The sequence below is a fragment of the Phyllostomus discolor genome, chromosome 3 (genome assembly GCF_004126475.2).
Source record: "Phyllostomus discolor isolate MPI-MPIP mPhyDis1 chromosome 3, mPhyDis1.pri.v3, whole genome shotgun sequence".
Lineage (NCBI taxonomy): Eukaryota > Metazoa > Chordata > Mammalia > Chiroptera > Phyllostomidae > Phyllostomus > Phyllostomus discolor.
In genome coordinates, this window is record NC_040905.2 from 123877435 (window position 1) to 123901214 (window position 23780).

Consider the following 23780-nt stretch of genomic DNA (forward strand, 5'->3'; position numbering starts at 1 on the left):
ACCTGGAGGGTGTTATGCTAAGTGAAATAAGCCAGGCGCAGAAAGACAAATGCTGTGTGATCTCACTTATAAGTGGAATTTAAAGCACTTGAATCATAGAACCAGAGAGTAGAAGAGTGGTTGCCAGGGGATGGGGGTGGGGGAAATAAAGGGTTGGTCAAAGGGTAAAACTTTCAGTTATAAGATGATTAAGTTAGTTTGAGGGAATCTAACATACAGTATGGTGACTATAGTTAATAATTCTCTATTGTACACAGTCTTGCACTGTATAACAATATTTTAGTCTGCAAGAAATTGCATATATGGTTATAATCCATAAAATCATAGTGGAGCTGAAAATTTTTCTCTCACCTAATGAAGTTGGAGCCATGGTAAGCATAGTGCAATGCATTAGTCACACGTTTGTGGTGATGCTGGTATAAACAAACCTATTTCACAGACAAGTTATAAAAGTACAGCACATACAATTATGTACAGTACATAACACTTGATATTAATAATAAACAACTGTGTTACCGGTGTATGTATTTACTATTCTGCACTTTCTTTCATTGTTTTACAGTGTGCTCTTTCTAATTATTAAAAAACAACTTTGTGCCATGACTGGGTGCTTCAGTTTATTGGAGCCTCATCTGGTATACCAAAAAGTTCTGAGTTTGATTCCCAGTCAGGGCATGTGCCTAAATTGTGGGTTTGAGCCCTCAGAGCACATGTGGGAGGCAACTAATAGGTGTTTCTCTCCTTCTCTCCCTGTCTCTGTCTCTTTCTTTCTCTCTCTCTCTCCCTCCTACCTTCTCTCCCTCTCTCTCTAGGATAAATGAAAAATATTCTCAGGTGAAGATTAAGAAAAAAAACTTTGTTGTAAGAGTATGCTGTGTTACGCCAACGGCAACCTCACCTATCCCAAATCTTTTGATGGCATCGTTTTCTCTTGTGCTTGATTCAATCTTGTGTTGTTTTGTGTAGTAACATGCTGCACACAACTGTATCCCAGGAACAATAGGTTCTACCACACAGCCTAGGTGTGTAGTAGGCTCTGACATCTAGGTTTGTGTAAGAGCACACTGTATGATGTTTGCACCAGGATGAAATCACCTAAAGATGTATTTGTCAGAACACAACCTTATTATGTACGCAGTGCATGACTGTATTGTATATTTGAAATGTGGTAAGACAGTAGGCCTTAAGTGTTCTTACCATAAAAAAAGAGTTGTGAGATGGTGGATGTGTTAATTAACTTCATTATGGTACTTATTTCACAGTGTATATGTACATTAAATAATTCCATTGTACACCCTTAAAAATCACATTGTACAACCTAAATATGTATATACAATTTTTATTTGTCAGTCATATCTCAATAAATCCGAAAAAAGTTTTTTCAAAATCCTCACCAGAGTACATGTTTCTTCTGATTTCAGAGAGAAAGACATCCATTGGTTGTCATCACATCCCAACTGAAGATCAAACCCACAACCCAAGCATGCATGTATCCTGACTGGGAATTGAACTGGTGACCACTCAACACATTGTACAATGCTCCAACCATGAGCCATGCAGTCAGGGCTGAAAATTTTTTAATACTTTTGACCTTTGAAAGACATTTTTAGGAGAATGAAGAGGTAACTATGGAGTGGGAGATAATATTTGCAAAATTTCTATTTGATGAAAGACTTGCATGTGGAGTGTATAAAGAACTCTCACAACCAATTAAAAGATAGCAAACAACCTAATAAAAATGGGGAAATATTTGAATGATATTATACCAAGAAAGATATACAGATGGAAAATAAGTACATGTAAATATATTTTACATTATTGGTCATTAGGAAAATGCAAATTAAAACCATACTGAGAACAAAAGGCCTGCACAGACTGAAAGTGAAGGGTTGGAAAAAAATATGCCAAGCAAATGGACAGGAAAAAAAAGCCAAGGTAGTAATACTTATATCTGACAAAATAGACTTCAAAACAAAGGCCATAAAAAGAGACATAGAAGGCCACTTCATAATACTCAAGGGAAGAATTCATCAAGAACACATAAACATTATAAACATTTATGCACTCAACATAGGAGCACCCAAATATATAAGGAAAATCTTGGAGGACTTCAAGAAAGATATTGACAGCAACGCAATTATGGCGGAGGATTTTAACATCCCACTGTCAACAATGGGTAGATCTTCCAAAGAAAATATCAACAAGGATGTTGTGGAACTGAGAGTGATGCATTAGATCAAATGGACTTATTTGATTTATATATAGAACATTTCATCCCAAAGAAGCAAAGTGCATATTCTTTTCAAATGCACATGGAACATTTTCAAAGATAGACCACACAATAGGACACAAAACAAGCCTCAACAAATTCAGGAAACTGAAATCATACCAAGCATTTTCTTGCTTGGACCACAAGACCTGGACACTAGAAACCAACCTCAAGGAAAAATTCAAAAATATTCAAACTCATGGAGGCTGAATAGCATGCTATTAAAAAATGAATGGGTTAACAATGAGATCAAGAAAGCAATCAAAAAGTTTCTGGAAACAAATGAAAATGAACAGACAACAGTCCAGACCTTATGGGACACAGCAAAGGCCCTCCTGAGAGAGAAGTTCATAGCAATAGAGGCCTACCTAAAAAGGATAGACACATTTCAAATAAACAACCTTTCCCTACACCTACAATAACTATAGGAACAACAATAAACAAATCCCAGAGAGAGTAGAAGGAACAAAGTAATCCAGATCAGAGCAGACTTAAATGACACGGAGACTAAAAGAACAATTCAAAGGATCAATAAATCCAAGAGCTGGTTCTCTGAAAAGATAAACAAAATCAACAAGCCTTTAACCAGACTCATCAAGAAAAAAAGGAAGAGGAACCAAGTAAATAAAATCAGATATGAAAGAGGACAGATTACAACTGATACCACAAATTCAAAGGCCTGTAAGAAATTACTAAGAACAACTATATGATAAGAAACTTGAAAACCTGGGTGAAAGGGACAAACTCCTAGAAACATATATCTTCCAAAACTGAATCAAGAAGGAGCAGAAAGCCTGAACAGACTGATAACAACTAATGGAATTGAAGCAGTAATCAAAAAACTCCTGTCACCCAAAAGCCTTGAACTGGAGGGTTTCACAGGAGAGTTTTTAAAAATATTTATGGAAGAGCTAACCCTGATCCTCCTCAAAGTGTCCAAAAAAAATTCCAACAAGAGGGAAAACTATCAAACTCTTTTTATTAGGCCAGCATCATCCTAATTCCAAAACCAGATATTAACACAATAAGGAAAGTAAACTTCAGGCCAATATTGCTGACGGACATAGACGCTAAAATCTTCAACAAAGCATTGGCAAACCATGTCCAACAATACACCAAAAAGATCATACACCGTGATCAAGTGGGATTCATCCCAGGGATTCAAGAATGCCACAATATTTACAAATCAATTAATGTAATACATCACATAAACAAAAGGAAAGGCAAAAATTACATGATCATAATAGATGCAGAAGAAGCATTTAATAAGGTAAAGCACCCATTTATGATAAAAACACTCAGCAAAGTGGGAGTAGAGGGAGAATACCTCAACATAATAAAGGCCATATATGAAATACCTACAGCCAACATCATACTCAATAGGCAAAATCTAAAAGCTTTCCCACTTACATCAGCACCAAGACAAGGATGTCCACTTTCACCGCTTCCACTCAAAATAGTATTGGAAGTCCTAGACACAGTGATCACACAAGAAAAAAAATAAAAGGCATCCAAATTGGAAAGGAAGAAGTAAAAACTGTCATCAATAATAGTGTACATAGAAAACCCTATAGGCTCCACCAAAAAACTACTTTACCTAACAACTGAATTAGGCAAAGCAGTGGGATGTAAAGTCAATATTCATAAATAAAAGTCATTTTTTACACCAAAAACAAAATATCAGAAACAGAAATCAGGATAAAAATCCCATTTGCTATAGCAACAAGAAAAATAAAGTACCTAGGAATAAACCTAACCAAGGAGGTAAAGGCCTGTACTCAGAAAACTACACAACACTAAAGAAAGAAATTAAAGAAGACACAAACAAAGGTAAGCATGTACCATTTTCATGGATTGGAAGAATTGACATCATCAAAATGTCCATACTACCCAAAGCAATTTATAGATTCAATGCAATTCCTATGAAAGTGCCAATTACATATTTCACAGATATAGAACAATCATTTCAAAAATTTATGTGGAACCATAAATGACCCTGAATAGCCACCTCAATTTTGACAAAGAAGAACAGAGTACGAGGGATCACAATACTTGACATCAAACTATATTACAAGTCTATAGTAATCAAAACAGTCTGGTACTGGCATAAGAACAGACTCATAGATCAATGAGACAGAATAGAGAGCCCAGAAATAAACCCAAGTCTCTATGGTTAATTAATATTCAACAAAGAATAAAATGGAGTAAAAATAGCCTGTTCAACAATTGGTGTTGGGAGATCAGGACAGCTACATGCAAAAAAGAAAGAAAGAAAGAGGAAAGAAAGAAAGAAAGAAAGAAAGAAAGAAAGAAAGAAAGAAAGAAAGAAAGAAAGAAAGAAAGAAAGAAAGAAAGAAAGAAAGAAAGAAGGAAGGAAAGAAAGAAATTCAACCATCAACTTAATTACACCATACACAAAAATAAACTCAAGATGGATAAAAGACTTAAATATAAGTCATGACACCATAAAATTCCTAGAGGAGAACATAGGCAAAAAATTCTCAGATATTCTCCACAGCAATATTTTGAGGAACATGTCCCTTAGAGCAAGGACATAATGGAAAGAATAAATGAATGGGACTTAATAAAAAAAAAAAACCTTCTGCATAGCTAAAGAAAACATCAGAAAAATGAGCTTATGGGAAAATATATTTGCCAATGATAACTTAGACAAGGGTTTGATCTCCAAAATATATAAGGAACTCACATGACTCTACTCCAGGAAGAAACACAATCCAATTAAAAAATGGGCAAAGGACCTGAACAGATACTTCTCTAAGGATGTACAGAGGGTCCAGATACATATGAAAGGATATTCAGCATCACTAGGCATCAGAGAAATGCAAATTAAAACCATAATGGGATACCACTTCACACCAGTGAAAATGGCCATTATAAACAAAACAACACACAAATGCTGGCAAGGTTGTGGAGAAAAGGGAACCCTAGTACATTATTAGTGGGAATGCAGACTGTTGCAGCCTCTGTGGAAAACAGTATGGAATTTCCTCAGAAAACTAAAAATGGAACTGCCTTTGACCCAGAGAATCCACTGCTAGGATTACACCCTAAGAATCCTGAAACATTAATTCAAAAGAACCTACACACCCCAATATTCATAGCAGCACAATTTGCAAGAGCCAAGTGCTAGAAGCAACCTTGGTGCCTATCAGTAAATGAGTAGATCAAAAAACTATGGTACATTTACACAATGGAATACTATGTAGCAGAAAGGAAGGAGTTGTCCCCCTTCAGTATAGCATGGATGGAATTTCAAAGCATTATGCTAAGTGAAGTAAGCCAGGCATTGAAAGACAAATACCATATGGTCTCACCTGTAAGTGGAACCTAAACAAAAAAAGAAACAAGCAAGCAAAATATAACCAGAGACATTGACATTAGGAATAAACTGACAGTAACCAGAGCGGAGCAGGGAGGAGATGACAGGAAAAAAGGAGAGAGAATGGACTTCAAACCAGAATCTGAGTTACTGCAATGCCCAGTGGAACCAGGCAAATCAAATTAAACATAGCACGATGAATGTCCAAAACTGTACTACCAAAAAAAAAATTTAAACATAGTTTCTCCAGTGGTTTTTTTTCTTTTTACTTCAAAGCTATTTAACAAAAGGCTTCAGAAAATCTTTGCTACCTATTGGACCCATTTTTAAAATAACAGAAATTTTATCAGATAATTTTGATTCTTTCCAATAACTGAATAATCCCTACCTTGTAGTTGCTTGTACCAGAGGACACTGACATGTAAACTGTATTTACTATGCCTGGGGAAAGTAATACAGTTACGGTAAAGGACTACATGGGAGGACAGAGGATTGACACAATGCATGTACATCCACATACTCACAATATTTTAGTCTTGAAATTATCATCCAGTAGGTTTTAAACAAAGTGGAAGCTGAGCCTTCATCTATTTTTTTACTAAACTGACTTCCATTCAACACAATTAGAGGTTACAAGAGGAAACCAAGGTTAACAATAATATTCACAATTAGCATGTCCAGGTTACTTGCCAAGAATTACCATTAAACCTAGCTCTCAGTTATAGTCCAGAGAGGTCTTTTTTTTCCCCATTTAAGTCATATATATTTATTTCACATATTTTGGGAAAAATCAATCAATCAATCATACACAGTAAAATGGCCTCCTGATTACCTGCAGATTTTGGGGGGTTACGTGGGCTCTCTAAAATAGCACCTCATTAATTCAGCCAGGTTAGGAAATAAGAGAAAAGATCAAACTATAGGACACAAGAAGAGAATATAGTTTGTATTTTCATAGTAAAACCAGTTGCTATTATTTGAACCTCTGTAGCACTCATTCATCTAAAATAAGTCATTGCATGGTTACTAACGTGCTAGGCACTGGGCCACGTACCAGGTATTCAGTGGTAGGTAAACCTGATGAGGTCTAGCCCTGTGGAGCTTACCGCTGAGTGCAGGAACTAGTCTGGTAATTATAAGTTTATTTACATAGGATCACATAATACTGTGAAAGGTCAATGATGGCAGGTCCAGGGGAGGCTTCTCTGGGCAAGTGGTATTTGAACTGAGTTCTGAAGGATAATTAGGTGTTAACTAGAAGACCTCTGCCTATAATCATGCACAAAACCTCCACCCATCACTATCTCCTTCTCTAACATCCAGAGCTGGGAATGTTACTGATACTCTGGACTAGACTGTATCTGTTAGGCTTGGCCATCCCTCCACTACTGCTCCAGAAGAGCACCCTTCACATTGAGTTCTTCTCAGTCCAAGAAGTGAATGATTATGACCTACCCATTTCTTATTCCTCTGCTGCTACTTCCTGGGATCCTAGATGAACACAGAGGCTTAGGTCATGGGCTGAACCATCTGACACACACTCACTGTAGACCCTAGAAGTAATAGAGGCCCCAAGGGTGCTGTCAAGATGTGGTTACACTGCTGCCCCACCCAAACTATCTATGGAAAACCTCAATTCTAGGGCACATGGTGTTTTGTTTTCCCAGCATTCCTTCCTTTAAGAAAAATCCTTTCCCCTCTTCCACAATAAGCCTGACTCTGACCTGAGGGCTCAGTGGAGTCTGCCCCATTCCCAACCCCAAGATCAGGTACACACCCAGACCTGGTTACAGTACTCCAGCCCCAGGCTACAACCACACCTCTGGGATAGGCCTCATGGTTCACAGGGAGACTTTCAGAAGCTACTTGGGGACTTTTGCTGTGCTGCAGGGGCAAACATACATATCCTAGCATCTTAGGCTGTTAGGTCCATATAAACCTGGAGCTATCTTGCTGCCATGTGGTAAAAAGCATGCACCCAACACAGAAGGAAGGTCAGAGACAGAGAAAGAGGTTCCTGACATCACCTGAATACCAATCTAGATCCAGCCCCGCCTGACTTTCAGTTACATGAACTAAGTTCCTTTTCTGTTTAAGCTAGCCTGTTTCTGTCACTTTCAGCCAAAGTGGCATGAATTGTATACCATTCCCATTGTCACTTATATTCAGTTATCATAAATTAGCTGTCTCGAACCAACATGGGGAAAGGATTCAGTGAAAGTCAGGCAGTGAAAGGATTTCTAACTCACCACTAACTAGGACACAGGAGGTTTGAAACAGCTGAGCACAGATTTCATAAATAAGAAGACAAGGTCATGATTTTACTTTTGAACTTGATGTTGTACTAGGTACACCCAAGCACGATGCTGCTCTCACCACCTTTGGATATTCACTGATTGAAACCACATGACAGACCAGATGGGAGAAGTGGGTAAGGAATGCCAAAGAAGTAATAGAAACCCAAGTCTCACTTTGAAGCCACCTAAATTATACTCTTTTCAAACACAGAGTTCTGATCAAGACCTTTGAAGGGGGGAAAATCCCCCACAGAGCCATGGCCATGAGTTGCTAGTCATGGAATTACTACAATGTGTGGTCAGAAGTCTGGTGTTTTATGAAAAGAGTGGTGTCTGCTTGGCCAAGGCACCTCTGCACATTTTATCCAAGTGTCTAGTGATCAGCAGGAGCCCATTATCCTTTGGCATTCTCCAGTTATAACAGATTCCAGTTTCAAAAATATCAAGAAATTGGCATCCAGCCACCAGAAGTTCTCTCTGGGAGACTATCTATCTCCAAGACAGAATAGTGTTTTTCCCTTTTTTTTTATGGTAAGTGGGGGTATGGGGAGCAGCTGTGGTATCTGCAGAGGCAAAGCTTCATGTGAGCACACAGACTATGCTGCAAAGAGAAAGCTTTATGTTAGAAGTTCAAGGGGAGGTGGGGAAATAAGCATTTAAATGGATAAGGCACTTTGATAACCACCATATTGTGGCCTAGGCCCAGTGCTTGCAGACTTACCTTGTTACTACCAAAGCCACAACCACTTCAAGGGCTTTGTATTCTCCAAAGCAAAGGTCATTCTCTATTACTACATGGTTGAATCACTTGATACTGTTCAAAATTTCTTTCGTTCTTGTTGTTTCCTTAAGATTTCCTCTTTCTCCTAAGATGTTTTAATTTGGAGGGATGCCCATGACTCACTCTGCTTGGACAGGAGGAATCTCCTGGCCAGTTGGTTGTTTAAGCTTTCAGAATGTCAATTGCAACCCTAAGAACAGGTTCGTTTGTTTGTTTTTTTAATTTTTAACATTTAATACTGTTCAGATCAGTGTATCTGGTTTGTAAAAATATGGAACTCTTCACAAATTTGCATGTCATCCTTGTACAGGGCCATGCCAGTCTTCTCTATATTGTTCCAGTTTTAGTATATGCGCTGCCAAAGTGAGCACTTAACTACAGTTGCTGAATGAATCTCTGGTAGAAAAATAATTCCTAAGCCCTGCTTATAATTTCATTCATTCAATAAATATTTACTGCATGTTTTTTTGTTTGAGGTATTTACAATATAGAGTAAATGTCAACAATATCCTTATATTCTATCAATAGTAGAAGCAAAGAGAGAATAAATATATTTAATTATATCTTATATAATAACAATTGCAACTCTGCTCATAGACAGATTTTTGTACAATTTTCTCTCACAATGCTGTACATTCAAAAAGAGAAAAAATATCTATCTGCAGGTTCTAATATTCTAAAATATTACTGTCTGGTGTCTTTTCCCTCTTGTCTTAGCTCACATCTGCTAAACCATTTGCAAATTCAGCTCTGTGAGGCAAATATTATTCATCCTCTCATCTCCAATACTATTTCATTTAGGACCTTCCACATCACAAACTAAAACAAAGTCTGGCTCCTTTCCACTCCCCTTTTCCACTATCAATAAAACTTCAAAAGGTATACAATTAATAAAGCTGTTCCTGATGAAGCCAGTGAAATGTATCATTTGTATAAAATAGACAATCTTGTCAATGAAATTGCTGCCCAAATTGGTATGAGCACTCCCATGGAGGTGAAAAGGAGTCCAAGATGGAAAATGACCAGAGGAATAGAAATGTGGTTTCATGGCTCTACAGGCTCTCTGAATTATAGTTGGGAAACTTGAATCCTCAAGAGTTTTTGTACCTCAAGGAAAAAGAGGGAATTTCTCCTTTCTAGGGTCAACCTGATGAATCCCTTGAACAATTATGAAAGTCTAACATGTATTGCAAGCTTCCTATGTGCCTGGCCCTGTTTGACATTTTTCTGTCATTTCTACTAATTTTCACAATACCCCTGAAGTAGACACTATGGCTTAGCCAGGGTAATTCAACTATCCAAAGGTCCACAGCTAATAAGTCTGGAGCTGAGCTTTTTACCTGGATCTGAACTAAAATCTCTCTGAGAGAAAATGAGATTGAAAATGTAAATTTATCAGAAGAAAAAAATCACTCATTAAGAAGAAAGTCATATGCTCTCTGTGAAAATTAATTCAGTAACTCTCCTGGAAAGGCAATGAATGGGCTGTCACAAAAACACTGAAAGCTTGGTACGATCACATTGCTGGCACAGAAATATAAGAATCTAACTCCCTATATACCTGTTTCTCTTCACCAGAGTTTGGGGACTACTGTTAATGTTTCCACCATAAAGAGTAAATGGAAAAAAGTACCAGTATAATATTTCTCTCCCTGCCCCCAAGCTCCTAAGGTTATCTCCTCCTTTGGACATAATCTTGTCCTCAGGTGGTCCCTTTGTAATAAAATGTTAGGACCCTATTTATAGAAGAGAAATGAGTTATGGAGGAGAAACATCAGTGATACTTTTGTGTTGAAATACAGAATCTGTATTATTGTCGCCTTTTGAACTCGTGGGTAGAATTCCCTCCACAAAACTTCACATCACATTTAGCACTGATTTAGCCCTCAGTCATCATCTTTTGGGCCAAACGTTTTTAACAATTTGAAATGCCACAAGTGTTCATTATAGCCAGCAAATGGGCTTATTATATAAGATTCTTGTTAAAGACTGATTATTCTAGCAATCTCAACAAATGTAAATGCTTATATGGACACAGTTCTTTGGCTGTAATATTTTGTATACTTTTTAAAGTACATTTCATTGATTATACTATTAGGGTTGTCCCAATTTTTGCCCCTTTGCTCTCCTCCATTCAGTACCCTACTCCCTCCAGCAATCCCCACCTTAGCTCATGTCCATGGGTCATGCATGTAAGTTCTTTGGCTTCTCCATTTTCCATACTATTCTTAGTATCCTCTGTCTATTTTGTACCTACTAATTATGCTTCTTAATCCCTGTACCTTTCTCCTCATTCTCCCCCTTCCCCCTACCAGCTAATAACCCTTCATGTGATCTCCATTTCTCTGGTTCTGTTCCCATTCTAGTTGTTTGCTTAGTTTGTTTTTGTTTTTTTAGTTGTCGATAGTTGTGAGTTTCCTATCATTTTAATGTTCATAGTTTTTATTTCCTTCTTTTTCTTAATAAGTCCCTTTAATATTTCATATAATATGGGCTTGACGATGATTAACTCCTTAAGCTTTACCTTGTATAGGAAGCACTTTATCTCTCCTTCCATTCCAAATGATAGCTTTGCTGGATAGAGTAATCTAGGTTGTAAGTCCTTGCTTTTCATGACTTTGAATAGTTATTCACAGTCTCTTTCAGCCTGCAAAGTTTCCTTTGAGAAATCAATTGATATTCATATGGGAACTCCTTTGTAAGTAACTCTGCTGCTGTTCTCTTGCTGCTTTTGAAACCAGAAAAGCCAGTGTTTGTGGCTACCTGTCACCTACCAGTCTCAATAAGCAGAGACAGGGGTTGAATCTTTATGGGCCCTTTATTCAGACAACTGGCCATCTGAGAAGACAGTGGGTTTGTACCCTAACAGACCATCTTACATTTCCTTTCAAGCCAGCCTTTTTATAACAGAGAACAAAATGTGGTGAAGGGTTTTGAAATTTAGGGAAAATTTGACTTTAAAACTGCAGCATTCTCACCCTGGGCAGTTAGCTGTCCCCAGGGGTGGTGGTCATCTGTGTCTCCCTGGAACAAAATGGCTTGGATGTCTCCAGCTGTGCCCCAGGAGGTTGGCTGTCTTTCCCAGGAGTGGTGAGCTGTACCTGCAGTTCCTGAATATAGCTTTAACATATGCATTACCTACTAGGCTTATTAACTATTTATCTTAACCCAAATTTTCCAACACCTGAGTCCCCTATCACTTTTAAGATTCTCTCTCCTTAACCTTGGGCATTCTAGTTATGATGTGTCTTGGAGTGGACCTCTTTGCATCCATCTTGTTTGGGACCTTCTGTGCTTCCTGGACTTGCATGTCTATTCCTTTACCAAATTAGGAAAGTTCTCTTCGTTATTTTTTTCAAATAATTTTTAATTTCTTGCTCTTTCTGTTCTCCTTCTGGCATCCCAATGATTCAGGTGTTGGCACTTCTGGAGATGTCCCAGAATCTTCTTATACTCTCCTCATTTTTAAAAATTGTTGTTCTTCTTTCTATACTAGTTGAATATTTATTTCTTCCTTATGTTCCAAATTGCGAATTTGAACCCTGGCTTCCTTCCCTTCACTGTAGGTTCCCTGTGAATTTTTCTTTATTTCACTTACTGTAGGTATAGGAGAAATGTGTCAGTCAGGCTCCCTCACCAGGCCCAATAAGCCGTATATCTATAACCTTGAGAATGGGCCCACATGCATGGAATCACGCTTTGTTATATAATATCTTGGCACCCTGTTGGCTTTCTGTGCACTTAGTATATAAAGGAGTTGGGACTCCCTGCCTGGTGCATCATCCGCTTGCAGCGGCATGGATTGCCCCACTCTTGAATAAAGTCATGTCAAACACCCCCATGGCTCTGCCAATTTTCTTCCCTCTGCCAGAAACCCATGTGAACCTGGCTGGCCTTGAACGGTCACAACCCAGTTGGTGCCTTGGGCAGGATTTGTTGCAGTATGGAGCCCTCTGCTCCCCTTGGAGGGATGTCTGGAAGGGTGCTGCTAGTCACTGGGACGTGGTATCTGGTGGCAAGGGTCCTGGCAGTGTGGACTCCCCACAGAATTGTCCAGATGTTAGTGGCACATCTGACATGGTAAAGTCCCTGCAGGTGGGAAGGGAGACCCTAGAGAAGCTGAGTGCCCAGGTGGCTGTGGGGGTGATGGGCTGGGTGTATTCCATCAGCTTTGTGAGCTGAGGCAGGGACTGCACTTCTCAGGGCGGCAAGTTCATAGAGCTCCAAGAGGGAATGGAAGCCTTGGAGGCTGAGGGAGAGGAGACTGTGCTTGGCGATGTGGTGAAGTTACCTGAACTCCTATGCCCAGCCGAGGCTTCAGTGGCCAGAATCTGCGCTCTGGAGGAAGACTTCCGAACAGCACAACCGTGGCGATCCCCTCCCCAATAGTAGTGAACAATTCGGAGGAAAAGGAGGGGAATTGCCGCTTTTGTATCTCCTCCCCCTCCCCCACCCTACACAGACTTGGAACCAAGATGTGCGAGAGTGACTGGGCCACAGGACTGCGCCTGGGGTTGGTGCTCTAGCAGCAGTGGCACTGGCACCCAGAAAGCTCTGCTTTTGGTGTGCTGTTGTGGGAAGGCGGTGAGGAAAAGCAGCTGCAGGCAAGAAGGGTGGTAGCTTGAGCTCTCTCTGTCTCGCTGTTAAGAGCGACCTCTTGTGTTTGCGAGCTGAACAATGTTTCCTGAGGCCCTAGAAGAAGGCAATAAAGAAAACCTGGGGATGTGACCTGGGAGGGTGCGAGGGGTGGACGGGTGGCGTCTTGGGCGTCTGGAAGACCATATGGCTGTCCCAACCTCCGGAAAAGAGGGAGGAAATATCCTTTGGAAATTTGAATAGGGAGAGGGCCAAAGAACCAGTCTACAGGGGACAGGTGGGGACTGGGAAAGGTGAAGGCCTTGCTGCTTCCCTGGGTATTGGGCGACTGCCCCACCCTCGTGAGTGTACAGTGTATGTGTCCTCTGTTCCTGAGTATATCCTGGGCATTGATGTGCTCCAAAAAGTGTGGCTGCAAACCACTGTGAAACAGCTCCAACAATTGTTGGGCCTGCTGGAGTACTGGAGAGTGTGCCCCACCTAACTCAAGTTGTTCCTCCCTTGTATGTTTTGGTAAAAAACGGAGTGAGCTGGGACTGGACCCAGACCTTGGAACAAGTGTTCTAATGAGCAAAGTGCACCATTAAATATGCTCAGGCCTTGCATGCTCTGGATCCTGCTAGACCCTGTGAGCTACATGTGCATGGACACAAAAAGGCTTTGTGTGGAGTTTTTTGGCAGCTATTGGAACAACTACATCAACCCCTGGGTTCTGGTCCCAGCTATGGTGGGGAGCAGAGGTAAGGTACTCCCCGACTGAAAAGCAACTGGTGGTGGTATATGCTGCCCTGCTGGCCACGGAGGCTGTAACAGGAACTGCCCCTGTGACAGTAAGGACCATGTATCCCATTGAAGGGTGGGTCTGGGACTGGATGGCCAAGCCTCATATTGGGGTGGCTCAGATGTCCACGTTGGCTAAGTGGGGGGCTTATCTGCAACAAAGGAGTACTCTGTCCACTAGTCCCCTATGGGCCATATTGCAGGAGGTGCTACGCCCTGTCACCTATGTAGGTAAAAAATCTACTGCCCCTGCCACTATAGACAAATGGAAGCTAGCCCCCTTCCATGGAGGGCAGGCACCTATTCCTTCAGATGCATGGTACACTGATGGGTCCAGCAGGGATCAGACCTGCCAGGTGGACTGCTGTAGCAATGCAACCAGAAACAGGCACTATATGGTTTCGACACTGGCATAGGTCAGAGTGACTAATGGGCAGAACTTCATGCCATGTGACTCGTGGCTGCCAGTGAAGCACTGCTCTTGACTATTTGCACAGAGAGTTGGGCAGTGTACCAGGGGCTGACATTGTGGATCTCTACGTGGCAGGCAAATACATGGATGGTTATGCATAGGCCATTGTGGGGCAGGCCTTGTGCAAGACCTTTGGGAATTAGGCCACCAGAAACAAATCGCTGTACATCATGTCACCGGACATGCACCCCTTGGCTCCCCTGGGAATGAGGAGGCTGACATGCCAGCCAAAGTGTACTGGCTGGAAACGGCAAAGAGAAGTAGTCCAGTGGCTATACCATCGCCTCCACTATAAAAACTTGAGGGTTTACCTGTCACCTTAGCAGAAGTGCAGGAAGCTTGTGAGACCTGTATTGTTTGCTCATGAGAGCATCCCCAGAGGCCTCTGGTAACTACTGGGCAGGTGGTGCAGGAATACATCTCACTGACCTGATAGCGGTTGGCGTAGTCAGGCCTCTGCCGAGTTCAGAGGTGTATAGGTATGCAATCACATGTGTGGACAGAGCTACTGGACTTTTAGCTACTACCCTGCATAGCTCCTGGATCAGAAAGTGGTAATCGCTGTGCTGGAGTGTTTTTGTGCAAGGGTCACAAGGGTCACAAGGGTGACCCTTGTTTATGTGCTGCTTGGGGAGGATGCATTTTACTGGAGTCCTGGTTCAACAATGGGCCTGAGACCTGCAGGTTGACTGGAAGTTCCATGTGGCGTATCACCCTCAAGCTGCCAGATTAAATGAACAGTACAACGGTCTCATAAAGCAGGGCCTGTGAGCTGTAGCTGCCATCCCTATGCTGGAGGGGCTGGACAAAATGTTTATGGATGGTTCTCCAGACTCTAAATAAGAGGAGTCAAGTTGAAGGGGGGGCAGCCCTGGTGGAAGCATTACTCCACCACACTGCAGCTCCAATTCAGCTGCAGGTACGGACTAAGGATGCTTTGCTAAAACCAGGCATGGAAAAACAGGGGAATACTCTTTTGCCCACTCTGGAGGGCCTGGAGTGAGGGAAAACAGCCACTTGGATGTGACCTTGGGAAATAAAATCCTCCCACATGTGTTGGGTGGTTCTTGTTGCCCCTGGGGCCAAGGGTAGAGAGAAACTTATGAATAGTGCCCTGGGTGATTGGGGCTCAGCCCCCAATATTAAAGGTGACATATCCAAGGCCAGCAGACCATGAAATGCTTCTTTTTAAAAAAAAAAAAAAGATTTTATTTATTTATTTATTTTTAGGGAAGGAAGGGAGGGGGAGAGAGAGGGAGAGAGAGCGAGAGAGAGAGAGAGAGAGAGAGAGAGAGAGAGACGAGAGGAGAGAGGAGAAACATCAATGTGCGGTTGCTGGGGGTTATGGCCTGCAACCCAGGAATGTACCCTAGCTGGGAATCGAACCTGGGACACTTTGGTTCCCAGCCCGCGCTCAATCCACTGAGCTACACCAGCCAGGGCAAAGTGCTTCTTCATGGTACCTTGTGATTTCCATGTGGCCCATTATGAGTTCTCCACTCTTGTTGCAAGTAGATGCTATAGGTGTGAAAGGTATGGTATTTGCACCCAGGGAGGTCCACTTTGCCAGCTGCTATCTTATCAGCTGACCAAAAACTTGCTTGTATATTGCCTGAGTGTTGTACTTTGCCATTGTTGGTGGCTATAACTGCTCTGTCTTTCTGTCTTTAGGGTGCAAAGTAACACCTTAGTGGACTGGGTTCATACCTACGTCTCAGTGGCTGACCAGTCAGCATGCTGGGTCTGCACTGAACTCCCCCTGAGCACGTCTGCTGTCCTCCAGTGGTGCATCTCTCCCGCTTCTGTCTCAAATTGGACTTGGTTACAAAACAAGTGGAACAGTGCACATCCCTTGTAGAATGCAACCTGGACTGGAATGCAAGGGACCCTCATGGAAGACACCCTCACTGACATCTATGCTGGGACAAAGCAGCAGTATGACTACTCTGGACATTAGGCAGCTACTCCATGAGATGACTCATGGTGGCTCATGGCTGAAACCATGGAGATATCCAGACCAGCTCCCCTTCGCATTGAGAACCTTGAAGGACAAGCCCAGGTGGGCTGAACTCTGACAGGTCTGTGTCAGATTCAGACTTTAAAGCATTTCTGGGGGGTGTGGAATGATGCATGGGCTGCAACTCCCACCGGGTCCCTCTGAGTGTATTGGCTCACATGAGTGCCCTTACCTGCCCTGAAACTGGACTGGCTGTTGTACCTGGGGATGGCCCTTTGCCTGCCCTTTGAGTTCAGAAAATTCTGGCAATCCAGCCATCCAGTTGGGAAGTGGTTAAAGAGTGACACCAGATAAAGCATACTTCCTGGTGGTATTACACATTAGCTATTTTTTCTCCTCAATCTGTGTCTATAGTCACTGAGACTGAGCTAACTGTTTTGGCTTTGCACACTGCTCATGCACTGAATGCAACACATGATTCTTTAAGGTTCTTAAATGAGGAAGTGTATCAATTAAGAAAAGTAGCCTTACAAAATCGTATGGCCCAAGATGTGCTTACTGCATCACAGGGTAAGGTATGTGCCCTAGTTGGGGCTGAATGCTGTGTGTACATTCCAGATGTCTGTCACAATGTTACCTAAGCTCTACTGGCATTAGCTTCTGAGACCTGCGCTATCTAACACCTGACAGGTTAAGGGATTATGGGCATCCCTAACTACTGAGTGGTGGTGGGTCCTTGCTGTCTTCAGTGACAGCACTTGTGTTCTGGTTGTGTGCTATTGCAGTTTGTACTGCTGTTGCAGCAGTTGAGTGCAGGGCTCTGCCGTCCTTTCAAGGGACCCTCATGGAAGACACCCTCACATAGACTGTATGGTGAGGAACCCTGAAGGGGTGGATTGCAGGGGAAATGGAGTCAGTCAGGCTCCCTCACCAGGCCTGACAAGCAGCACTCACATACCTTGAGAATGGGCCCATATGCACAGAATCAAGCTTTGTTATATAATATCTTGGCATCCTGCCAGCTTTGTGTGCACTTAGTATATAAAGGAGTTGGGACTACCTGCTGGCACAAAACACGGGTTGCAGCATGCATGGATCACCCCACCCATGAATAAAGGCATGTCAGGCACCTCCACGGCTCCACGGAATTTTCTTCCTCTGCCCAAATTCCATGTGAACCTGTCCGGCCTTGAATGGTAGCAACATAGTAGCCTTCATTTCTTGCCTTATGCTTTTGCCATACTCAGTGAGTTCTCTGAGCATTCTTCTCACCAGTGTTTTGAACTCTGCATCTGATGGATTGGCTGTCTCCATTTCGTTTGGTTCTATTTCTGGGGTTTTGTTCTGTTCTTTCATTTGAGCCATATTTCTTTGTCTCCTCAATTTAGCAGCCTCCCTGTGTTTGTTTCTGTGCATTAGGTAGAGCTGCCTTGACTCCTTGTGTTGGTGTACTTGTTAAGTGTCTGGGGCAGAGTCTTAGGTATTTTCCAGGGCAGGGCAACCCACTTCACCACTTGTGGTGTATGTATGGCAGGGGAGTCAGAGAGGGGACAGTGCTGCTGTGTGGCTTCTGGAGGTTTGCCCAGAATTTGCCTCATTTTCAGTCACTTCACCCACTCCCCATATGCGATGGGCACCCTTCGAGCTGTTGCCCTGGTGGTTTCCCAGAGTGGGTGGGTTTGCATGTGTTCCAGGACTGTGCAGGCCCTTTAAATGGACTCTCATGAGAGACCAGCAGTTTCTTCTGCCACCCTAACCTCTACTGTTTTTTATAGCCAGAAGTTATAAGGCTTTATTTCTTTGGATCTGAAACTCTGGACTGCATGGTCTGGCCTGGGGCTAGACTTGCTGCCTCCCAAGGTATCCCTCCCAATTTTTATCCTGCACACATGAATGTAGGACCATATGTTCCACCAGTTGCCACCACCACTACCACCTCATCACTGCCACTTCTCTGGTGCCATACTGCTACCACTCTGCCCTGGCTCCCCATCTCCACCCCTCCTACCCATCTGGATGGACATGGCTTCTTTAAATCCTTGGTTGTTGGTCTTCCATATAGTTTGAATTTCTGGCAGTTTGGGTGTTTTTTCTTTTGAGATTAGTTGTTATCCTTCTTATGGTTGTGCAAGGAGATGAAGCATGTCTACCTGTGCCTCCATCTTGACCAGAAGTTGTATACTTTTGCAATTCTATCTTCTGCAGTACATGATGATGGGGAGGGTAAAAGTCAGGTTCTGAACACATGCAAAGTTCTAACTGGTAACTATTTCTAGATCTTTCAGCTCTTTGTTTCCATGGCCTCCAGTGGTCAAAAATATGTAAAAACATTAATAAACAAATTCACAATAAGCATTTCAGCAAAATCTACAAGATGATATAGAATTGTTACTTAGAAAGAACAAACCCACCAGCACCAAATATAATACATAAGACTAGCTCATTTCTAGTCTAGGTAACCTACTCTTTAACACTAAATAAAACCTCCAAATTAATCCTGATATGAACCAGGAGTCATTAAACAAGCAGAAGAGATGCTTGCCTGAGAATTGCCAAGCTCTTACTGTAGTAAATCTCTATGGAAAATACTTATCTTCAATGATTAATGATTCACTACATATAATTAAACACCAAGAATATTTTCATTACTTAAATAGCCTTAAGGTTATATTTTGTCAATTATTCACCCTTAAACAATTTATTTTGTATATGCTTCTTTACTGGAATTCAATACAGTATTGCTTACTATGTCATTAGGAGAAAAGTCACTTTCTAAACTTTTGTTGCAAATACAATTTTGAAAGTATCTATTGTGAGGGTTTCAGACAAAAGACAAGCAAAAGGAAAGCTGCATGCATAAATTTTAAAAACACACTTGTATTTATAGCAGATTGAGTGTAGGAGAATGTTTTTAAGTAATGGATTTTATTTATGTTTCCTGAAAAGTATCCACATGTGATGCTGTAACCCAACAAATAAATATTTTAACCCCTGGGAAAAGTGTAGAAGCAGGAATTTGGCCAGGACTGCAAGGCAGTGCTGCCACATGGGGTCAGTGCAGTGCCCTACATCCATAACAAGCAGCTTAGCAAGTAGCTGGCAGTCCTCTTGCTCTGTGTACTTATTTCTACCCTGGACTTAGCTCATTGTACAGGACTTTCCAGCTGCCCCACCCATGAATGCCAGGTAAGCCCCCAGGGCATCTTGGCATATGACTTTGCATATCCATTCCCAGCTAGGTGCTAACACCTAGCAGGTACTCTATAAATGAGTGCTGACAAAAAAAAAAAAAAAGGCAAGCATGCTTTGTTGGCCAAATAGGAGGGGTAGCTCCTTTTCTATAGTGTACTACAATTCCATTGTCACTGTTTCTTTCTTTTGTGAAAAGTATACATTTTGTTTTTTATTTTTTTTTAGTTATTTTAAATATATTTTTAACATGCAATTTTTATTTTTTTTAGTTATTTTTAATATATTTTATTGATTATGCTATTGCATTTGTCCCATTTTTTCTCCCCTTTATTCCCCTGTGCCCTGTACCCTCCCCTTCCCACCATCATTCCCCCACATTAGTTCATGTTTGTGGGTCACACATATAAGTTCTTTTGGCTTCTCCATTTCCTGTACTATTCTTAACCTCCCTCTGTCTATTTTGTACCTACCATTTATGCTTCTTATTCCCTGTACCTTTCCCCCTATTCTCCCCTTCCCATTCCCTGTTGATATTCCTCCATGTAATCTCCATTTCTGTGAGTCTGTCCTTGTTCTAGTTGTTTGTTTAGTTTCCTTTTGGTTTTGGTTTTGTTATTTTTAGGTTCAGTTGTTGATAGTTGTGAGTTTGTTGCCATTTTACTGTTTGTATTTTTGATCTTCCTATTTTTCTTACATAAGTCCCTTTAACATTTCATATAATAAGGGCTTGGTGATGATGAAATCCTTTAACTTGACCTTATCTGGGAAGCACTTTAGCTGCCCTTCCATTCTAAATGATACTTTTGCTGCATAGAGTAATCTTGGGTGTAGGTCCTTGACTTTCATGACTTCAAATACTTCTTCCCGGCCCCTTTTTGCCTGCAAGGTTTCTTTTGAGAAATCAGCTGATAGACTTCTGGGGACTCCTTTTGTTGGTAAATCTCTCCTTTTCTCTTGCTGCTTTTAAGATTCTCTCCTTATCTTTAATCTTGGGTAATGTAATTATGATGTACTTTGGTGTGTTCTTCCTTGGGTCCAACTTTTTTGGGACTCTGAGCTTCGTGGGCTTCCTGGAAGTCTATTTCCTTTGCCATATTAAGGAAGTTCTCCTTCATTACATTTTTGAATAAGTTTTCAATTTCTTGCTCTTCCTCTCTCCTTCTGGCACCCCTATGATTCAGAGGTTGGAACATTTAAAGTTGTCCCAGAGGTTCCTAAGCCTCTCTTCATTGTTTCAAATTCTTGTTTCTTCATTCTGTTACCGTTGGATGTTTATTTCTTCCTTTTGTTCCAAACCATTGATTTGAGTCCTGGGTTCCTTTCCTTCACTGGGGGGGGTGGTTCCCTGTATATGGCGGAACTCCACCCACAGGGCACCCTGCCCTGCCACCATGGATGAGAATAAGTCTACCAAGACATGATCTGCTTAGGGAGGAAAGGTGGCTGATCTCTCAAAGAAGAGCCAGGAGCCTGTTCTTCAATGGGCTTTTATTGAGTTCAATTTGCACAGGAATACAGGTAAAGTTCATCACTTATTGTCAGGCAGTAATGATCAAACAATAGATAACACTCAAAGAACTATGAGGGCTTATTCTGGAGGGTCAGATAGCTAAAGGGCCATAAAACTTTGGAAAAACAAACTCAATCTATACTTGGACTGTTATCATTTAAATTGAGGGTATTAGCAAAGCAGGTTTCACAGGATTTTATGCATTATTTCTTAGGCCTGATCACCCCCAGGGAACTGCATAGGGCCACACCCACCTCTGGCATTGTTTCAGGCTTAAGTCAGGCAGGGGAAGGCAGCCAAGAGGTTAGGAGACTTCTTGCAGACAGAATGAGGACTCAGGCTATGTCAAAGCCGAGGGGCTAGGGTCCATACCCCCTTTTTCTATAGCCTTCCCAAGTCCTTCCCTGAGGACCTCTTTGCAATTGTGCCTGTCTCAGGTCATCTCTCCTTTGAGGAATCTTACTCATCATTGGCTAAACAGTCATCTGCCTGGAGCCAAGCAGGGAGAATTAAAGGAGGCAGAGACAGCGCCCCTGCCAAGATGATAAGCTTTGTCTCCTTAGTGGCTTATGGTCCCAAGGTCTCTCTACTCAGCCTTTGCCATGACAGGTGGGGGGATGGGGCGGGGAGGTTACAGTTTCTGAAACCAGGCAGGGCAGTTCCCAATACTTGTACATTCTCCTTTATTTGACTTTTCATAGCCTTCACTTTTTCCTCTGTTTTGCAACCATACTCAACCATTCCTATGAGCATCCTGATTACCAGTGTTTCAAATTCTGCATCTGATAGGTTGGCTATCTCTTCATCACTTAGCTGTATTTTTTCTGGAGCTTTAATTTGTTTTTTCATTTGGGCCTTTTTTTTTTTTTGTCTTGCCATGCCTGTTATGTAGTAAGGGACAGAGCCCTAGGTATTCGCCAGGGCTAAGCAACCTATGTCACTGCACTGTGGCACTATATGTGGCAGAGGGATCTGAGAGGGAACAATGCCACTTACTCAGCTTTCCATTGACTTTCAGTCACTCCCTCCTCTACCCACAAGCAAATTGGGCCCTCTGGTGCTGATTCCCAGGGAGGTGATTTTTTGTACATTCTAGGACCCTGTGCGTCTTTCCAACAAAGTCTCGTGTGAGGCTGGAAGTTTCTCCTCCTGCCTCAACCCCCATAGGTTTTTTCAGTCAGAGGCTTTGAGGCTTTATTTTCCCTCTCTGGAAGTCTGGGTTGTGCTGTCTGTCTCACTCTCCAGTTGTTCCTCCAGGTTTATCTGCATGCAAATGTGGGACTACCCACTCTGCCAGCCCACTGCCTTGCTGCGAGGCCTCTCCACCCTAGCTGTCCATCTCTGTCCCTCCTACCAGTCTGGATGAATTTTTTTTCTTTAACTCCTTGGTTGTCAGCATTCCATACAATTCAATTTTCTGGCAGTTCTGGTTATATTTGTTTTTTAGTTTGTTGTCCTTCTTTTGGTTGTGTGGGAAGGCAAAGTGTATCTACCTACACCTCCATCTTGTCTGGAAGTCAATTCTGTTGCAATTTTTAAATAGGAGCTACCTGTATAAACAACTAAGGTAATCAGTTTGTAATATTACTACACAAAGAACCTTATTACTTATAATTAGAAGAGTACACATTGATTTTGTTGACCAAGCACTTCAGTTGTGAACCTCCACTAACAAGAAACTTAATTTAACCATTACATTTACAGGCTAGTGAGTAGTATTTCCTTGGGTCAATTAAAAATATAGATCTATTAAATTTAGTAAAATGATTCACACTGTTAGAACAACATACCTGAACTGTATCAAGAATAACAAACCATCTTTCCAAAGTGGCAGGAGGAAGGACAATATCCCTGACCTATACAATCTTCCATGTTGTAATCTAATAAGTTAATCAGTTATTAGAAAACTCACGGATGAGTATGAAATCTATTTCAAATAGACATTTGTGCTAAATTCGTCATGCTGGTAAACCTCAAAGCACTCTCTGATAATCTGACCATAACCTGCTGAGTGTACAGTTGGCCTCTGGACTTCAGACAGACACTTAAGATTAGCATTAGTTATGTGAGGCCACCAGATGCCAGACATCAAAGTATCAAAGAGAAATGATACTTGCATGCCCTGATTAAGTTTATGAGACTAGATTGCCAATGTGTGTGGCTGTCCATGTATCTGTGCTGAAGTCAACAAGAATCAGTCCTTAGACCTTTGTTTCCAAGGAAGTAAATCTTGATATTCTCCACACCAGCTGAACAATAGAATAAGCTAGGGAGCTTTAAAAATACTGACTCCTGGATCTCACCCCCAGAGACTGATCAAATTGGTCCAGAGTGTGGCCTGGGCATCAAGACTTTTTCAAGCTCCAAGAAATTTTAATGTGCAACAAGGTTGAGTACCATTCCTTAAAGGCCGCTGTTCTCAAAGAAAATTTTCAGAAACACAGGTGCACCATTGCTTCCTCCATTGCTCTCACATCAATTAGTAAGTGAGCTTTGATTCCTTCCCACCCCAGAATGTGTTCCTCTCCCCTTTTAGGCACTAGGGTTTGCTTCCACAGCACACCTTAAGGTTTTTCATGTCACTTG

The 23780-nt window shown here is 41.6% G+C and overlaps 1 non-coding gene and 1 pseudogene across 1 annotated transcript; both read right to left on the reverse strand.

Moving 5' to 3' along the window:
• Positions 1-23780, reverse strand: part of LOC114504874 — an 86537-nt pseudogene that overhangs the window by 19337 nt on the left and 43420 nt on the right.
• On the reverse strand, positions 8953-9058 carry LOC114513854. Its single transcript, XR_003685881.1, has one exon. It is a non-coding gene; the product is annotated as a U6 spliceosomal RNA (small nuclear RNA).